This window comes from Rhinopithecus bieti, unplaced genomic scaffold, assembly GCF_001698545.2.
Source record: "Rhinopithecus bieti isolate Rb0 unplaced genomic scaffold, ASM169854v2 scaffold_57534, whole genome shotgun sequence".
NCBI classification, from domain to species: Eukaryota; Metazoa; Chordata; class Mammalia; order Primates; family Cercopithecidae; genus Rhinopithecus; species Rhinopithecus bieti.
In genome coordinates this window covers 351,196-357,679 of record NW_016823089.1, presented here as the reverse complement: position 1 = coordinate 357,679, position 6,484 = coordinate 351,196, and positions in this window count along the sequence as shown.

Here is a 6,484-nt window from a genome sequence, read left to right as displayed (position 1 = left end):
AAAAAAAGATTCTAGCTAATTCATTAATATTTTTAAGTATAAATACCAGAAATGATGAGATAAAGCTGTCATTATTTGTATCACTCCAAAAGAAACAACTTTAAAATTCTGTAGGTTGGGTGTGGTGACTCACCCTTATAATCCCAGCACTTTGGGAGGCCAAGGCAGGTGGATCACTAGAGCCTAGGAGTTCAAGACCAGCCTGGGCAACATGGCGAAACCCCATCTCTGCAAAAACTACAAAAATTATCCAGGCGTGGTGGCACACACCTGTGGTCTCAGCTATTTGCAAGGCTGAGGTGGGAGGATCACTTGAGTCCGGGAGGTAGAGGCTGCAGTAAGCCATGATCATGCCACTGCACTCCAGCCTGGGTGACAAAGTGAGATTATGTCTCAAACTAAAGAAAAGAAAAGAAAACAAAACCCTATAATAAGTAAAACTAGTAATGCAGCTAGATACAGGATCGTATGCAGGTTAAGTATCCCTTATTTGAAATGCCTAGGTTCCATAAGTGTTTTGGATTTTGGTGGGTTTTTTTTTGGATTCTAGAATCCAAAATCGGCATCAGGGATGGGATCCAAGGCCAAACACGAAAGTCATTTATGTTTCATATACACTTTATACACATGGCTTAAAGATCATTTTATAGAATATTTTTATTAATTTTGTGCATGAAACAAAGTTTGTATATTGAACCATAGATAGCAAAGGTGTCACTCTCTCAGTCACCCATGTGGACAATCTGTGGCTGTTTGGCATCACTGCCTTTCCTGACTCTGAATTTTTATGTTACTGATAAGCAGTCTTTTCTTATTCACACAAAAGTACTTAACATTAAAAAATATATATGACACACTATTAATACAATGAAAAAAAATAGCATGTTCCCGGTAACTAGGCAGCATGGTAGCATCACCAGAATCTGTATCAGCTGTGAAACAACAGCAACTAATGACAGCTTTCAGTCTCCACCTACGATGCTGTGTTTTGATTAAAAGGTTATTGTACACCACATTTTATTTTTTAGGTGAGAAGAAACATCAGAAGCAGTTAAGGGACCAGGAAGTGGGTCCTCTAGGGATAAGGAGGCACTCTGTTGAATGGCTTTTTTTAAATGTTTCCTCCGGAATCATCTGCCTCATTAACAACAGTACTTTGTCTTAGAAATCTCTCTTTGATTTTACAAACTCATATGACTTTTTGTTCGGTTATGAATGTATGCTGCTCTAGTTGTCCAATAAGCCCATCATATATTTTCACTATGTTGTCTATAGTCTTTTTTTTTTTTTTTGAGATGGAGTTTTGCTCTTGTTGCCCAGGCTGGAAAGGAATGGCACGATTTCACCTCACTGCAACCTCCACCTCCCGGCTTCAAGTGATTCTCCTGCCTCAGCCTACCCAGTAGCTGGGATTACAGGCACCCACCACCACGCCCGGCTAATTTTTTGTATTTTTAGAAGAGACGGGATTTCACCATGTTGGCCAGGCTGGTCTCGAACTCCTGACCTCAGGTGATCCACCCACTTTGGCCTCCCAAAGTGCTGGGATTACAGGCGTGAGCCACCATGCCCAGCCAACATCGTCTTTCTCGTCACTACTATCACAATCACCTTGATTCAGAACCACTTCAGCTATTTCAGCATTGGTCAATGAATGAACAATGGGAGCTTCATTAGCAGTGTTAAAAATCTCCTTGATATCCACTTCTTGTAGGTTTGTGACAGACTCTGAACATATATTTTTGACATATGTAAGAAGGTCAAACATCATTTTTGTTCTCACTTGACATAAAAAAAAATCCTTCAAACTCACTACTTTGTTCATCATCATCACTGAACACAGTCACAGGCCAGAGGTCTTGCCAGGCATGCACAGCTGTGTGTCTTTAGTCACTGTTTCAAGTGCTGGCAATATGGCATCCTTCCTGCTAAACTCCTTTTGAAAACTTTCCTTATCCATGCCTCTGTTCACTGCTGGTAGCATGCTGTTCAAGAAAGTGTTTTCATAATTACTCTTCATTGATCTAAGGATATCCTGGTCACGTGGCTGAATTGATGAAATCACACTTGGGGGAAAGTACCCGGCATAAACACTATTTGTGTGTGTGAGTGTGTATTTTTAGTAGAGATGGGTTTCACCATGTTGGCCAGGCTGGCCTCGGACTCCTGACCTCAGGTGATCCACCCACTTTGGTCTCCCAAAGTGCTGGGATTACAAAAAAATACAAAAAATATTTTTTTCATATGAGCCACCATGCCCGGCTGATAAACACTATTTTTGATAAGAACTTCAGCTGGAGGATGAGCAGAACAGCTGTCAAGGAATAACAAAATCTTGCAATCATCATCTAGTCCAGCTTCCCTGCAATAAGCGCTAGCCATTGGTACAAAATGTTTGTGAAACCAGTCACAAAATATGTCTTTGGTGAGCCATGCCTGTTGTTGTTACTGTTTTTTAAGAGAAAGGGTCTCAGTATGTTGCCTACGCTGGATTTGAGTTGGGCTCAAGCGATTTTCCCACCTCAGCCTCTCAAGTAGCTGGGACTACATGCATGTGTAGCTATGCCTAGCTTTCCACACCTTTTTGTTAGCATAATAATGGACTGGTAAGAAATTCACTCCTTTGGCTGGATCGGGGGCCCCCAGCCGCCGGGAGGCGAGGTGGCTCATGCCTGCAATCCCAGCACTTTGGGAGGCCAAGCGGGGTGGATCACTTGAGGTCAGGAATTAGAGACCAGTCTGGCCAACATGGTGAAACCCCATCTCTACCAAAAATACACACACAAAAAAATTAACTAGGCCTGGTGGCGTGTGCCTATAGTCCCAGCTACCAGGGAGGCTGAGGTGAGAGAATCGCTTGAACCCGAGAGGTAGAGGTTGCAGTGAGCTGAGATTGTGCCACTGTACTCCAGCTTAGGTGACAGAGCAAGACCCTGTCTCAAAAAAAAAAAAAAAAAAAAAAAAAAAAAATTCACTCCTTTAAAACAATGAGGATGCAAGCTTTTGCTTCTCACAGCAAGTTTATACTTATGCATGCCTGCTGCATTAGCACATTGCAACACAGCTATTCTGTCCTTGACATCCTTAATTTCTGTAAAGGCTGCCTCATTCGCTGTAGTCATTGTCTTTCTGGTGTAATATGCCAAAACAATGGTGTCTCATGAGCATTATACATTTGTTGTGTCGTCAGATTTTCTTTTTATATTCTTTCTTTTTTCTCTTTATTTTTTGCAGTCTTGCTCTGTCACCTAGGCTGGAGTGCAGCGGCACCGTCTCAGCTCACTGCTGCAGCCTCAACCTCCCAGGCTCAAGTGATCCTCCCACCTCAGCTCCCCAAGTATCTGGGACTACAGGTGTGCGCCACCATGTCCGGTTAATTTTTTTGTATTTTTTTAGAGGCAGGGTTTCACCGTGTTTGCCAGGCTGGTCTCAAACTCCTGAGCTCAGGCAATCTGCATCCCCCCCACCCCCAGTTTCCCAAAGTGCTGGAATTATAGGCATGAGTCACCATGCCAGGCACAGATTTTCATCAGTGATTTCCTTGATGAACTCATCAATAAATTTCTCCACTGCTTTGTGATCAGCAAATGCTTTATCATCACAAATCCTTAAAGACACGACTTGATGTCGTGTCTTTCCTTAAATTTCTGGAACCAGCCTGTTGAATATGCATAGTTCCCTTCAATTTTCAGTTGATAGTGATAGATTTGTGTTTTTTGTTTTTTTGGTTTTTTTTGAGATGGAGTCTTGCTGTGTCACCCAGGCTGGAGTGCAGTGGCAGATCTCAGGTCACTGCAACCTTTGCCTCCTGGGTTCAAGACATTCTCCTGCCTCACCCTCCTGAGTAGCTAGGACTACAGGAGTGCACCTGTAGTACCAGCTACCTTTTTATATTTTTAGTAGAGACAGGGTTTTTTTGCTTTGTTTTGTTTTGTTTTTAGTAGAGACAGGGTTTCACCATGTTGGCCATGCTGGTCTCAAACTCCTGACCTCAAGTGATCCGCCCACCTCTGCCTCCCAAAGTGCTGGGATTACAGGTATGAGCCACCGCGCCCGGCCAATCATGATAGATTTTTGCTTGTTTATGGTCGGCATGTCATGAAATGGCCTGTGTTCACTGCGACAGTGACAGATCCATTCTTTCAATACATGATTCAGATCTTCATTTTTAGCTTTATGCAGTGTTTTTAAAATTTTTCATTAACCTGTGTTCATCACTTTTAGCATAAAACTTCAACAGTTTATCCTTCTGTTTCTTCAGGTCCTATATGGTGGTCATTCCAAGACCACACTCTTCTGGAAGATATTTCACACACACTGCTGCACAGTTCCTCCAACAGCTTGACTTTTTGTGCTATAGATAAATATAAATACATCCTCTTTTTCTTTTATTTTCTTCTTTTTTTTTCTGAGACAGAGTTTCACTCTTGTTGTCCAGGCTGGAGTACAATGGTGCAATCTCGGCTTACTGGAAACTTCACCTCCCGGATTCAAGCAATTCTTCTGCCTCAGCCTCCCAAGTAGCTGGGACTACAGGCGCCCGCCACCACCCCTGGCTCATGTTTTATTTTTAGTAGAGACAGGGTTTCACTAGGTTGACCAGGATGGTCTCGAACTCCTGACCTCAGGCGATCCATCTGCCTCGGCCTCTCAAAGTCCTGGGATTACAGGCATGAGCCACTGCACCTGGCCTATCCTCTTTTTCTTGTTACTGTTACCCACAGGGAGATCTGCAAGTCTTTTTGATATTTCTTTTTTTTTTTGAGATGGAGTCTCACTCTGTCACCCAGGGTGAAGTATAGTGGCACGATTTCGGCTCACTGCAACCTCCGCCCCCTGGGTTCAAGCGATTCTGCCCAGTAGCTGGGATTACAGGCACCTGCCACCATGCCCAGCTAATTTTTAGTTTTAATAGGAACGGGGTTTCACCATCTTGACCAGGCTGGTCTTGAACTCCTGACCTTGTGATCTGCCCGCCTCAGCCTCCCAAAGTGCTGGGATTACAGGTGTGAGCCACCGCGCCCAGCCGGTTTGTTCCTCTTTTACTTTGTCTAGTGTATTCTTATCCTTCAAGGCCCATGCCAATTGTTGCTCCATTAATTCATTTTAACATATTTATGAGCGCTTAACTGTCCCTTCTCCTAGCTGCTGGAAATACAGAAAGGAATTAGACCAGTTCCCTGCTCTCTGTTATGGGGGGACCATACTGCCACCACACCCAGCTGATTGTTGTATTTATAGTAGAGATGGGTTTCACTGTATTTATCAGACTGGTCTTGAACTCCTGACCTCAGGTGATCCACCTGCCTTGGCCTCCCAAAGTGCTGGGATTACAGGTATGAGCCACCGCACCCGGCCCACTATTCATTTTTAATACAAGTCGAGCATCCCTAATCTGAAAATAGGAAATCTAAAATGCTCCAAAATTTGAAACTTTTTAAGGACCAACATGACACTACAAGTGGAAAATTCCACACCTGCTCTCATGTGTGTCACAATCAAAAACGCAGGCACACAACATATTGTTTATTCAGTGTCCCCATGAAAAAAAATGTCCTCCCAGCCCCCTTCAGCTATGATATATCTTTTCCCTACATGTCCAGATTCCCCCACCCAAGCATGGCCACAAAGGACATAAATGGTAAGTGCATAGGCCAGATGCACTAACGGCAGTTTCCCTGCGATGCCTAACATAGGGCCAGGACCTACGCACATTGCTCATTGTGGTTTTTTTGCTTCTTCTCTGCTCTGTGGTATAAATATTTTGCTGAAATATCAAAAAGAGGCCGGGCACGGTGGCTCACGCCTGTAATCCCAGCACTTTGGGAGGCCAAGGCCAGATAATTGCCTGAGCCCAGGAGTTCAAGACCAGCCTGGGCAACATGGCAAGACTCCTGGGGAGTCTCTATTAAAAGAAAAAACGAATAGTTTTCTGTATACCACCAGCAGCCACCGATAAAATGTAATAGAAAGAAAATATACCACTGGGTGAGGTGGCTCATGTGCGTAATCCCAGCACTTTGGGAGACCGAGGCGGGATGATCACCTGAGGTCAGGAGTTCGAGACCAGCCTGGCCAACATGGTGAAACCCTGTCTCTACTGAAAATGCCAAAATTAGGCTGGGCACAGTGACTCATGCCTATAATCCCAACACGTTGGGAGGCTGAGGCAGGCAGATCACCTGACATCAGGAGTTCAAGACCAGCCTGACCAATATGGTGAAACCCCATCTCTACTAAAAATACAAAAATTAGCCGGCCTGTGGTAGCACATGCCTGTAATCCCAGCTACTCAGGAGGCTGAGGCAGGAGAATCACTTGAACCTGGGAGGCAGAGGTTGGAGTGAGCCGAGATCATGCCACCGCACTCCAGCCTGGGCCACAGAGGAAGACCCTGTCTCAAATAAATAAATAAATAAATAAATAAATAAATAAATAAATAAGCCAGGCATGGTGGCACACGCCTGTCATCCCAACTACTTGG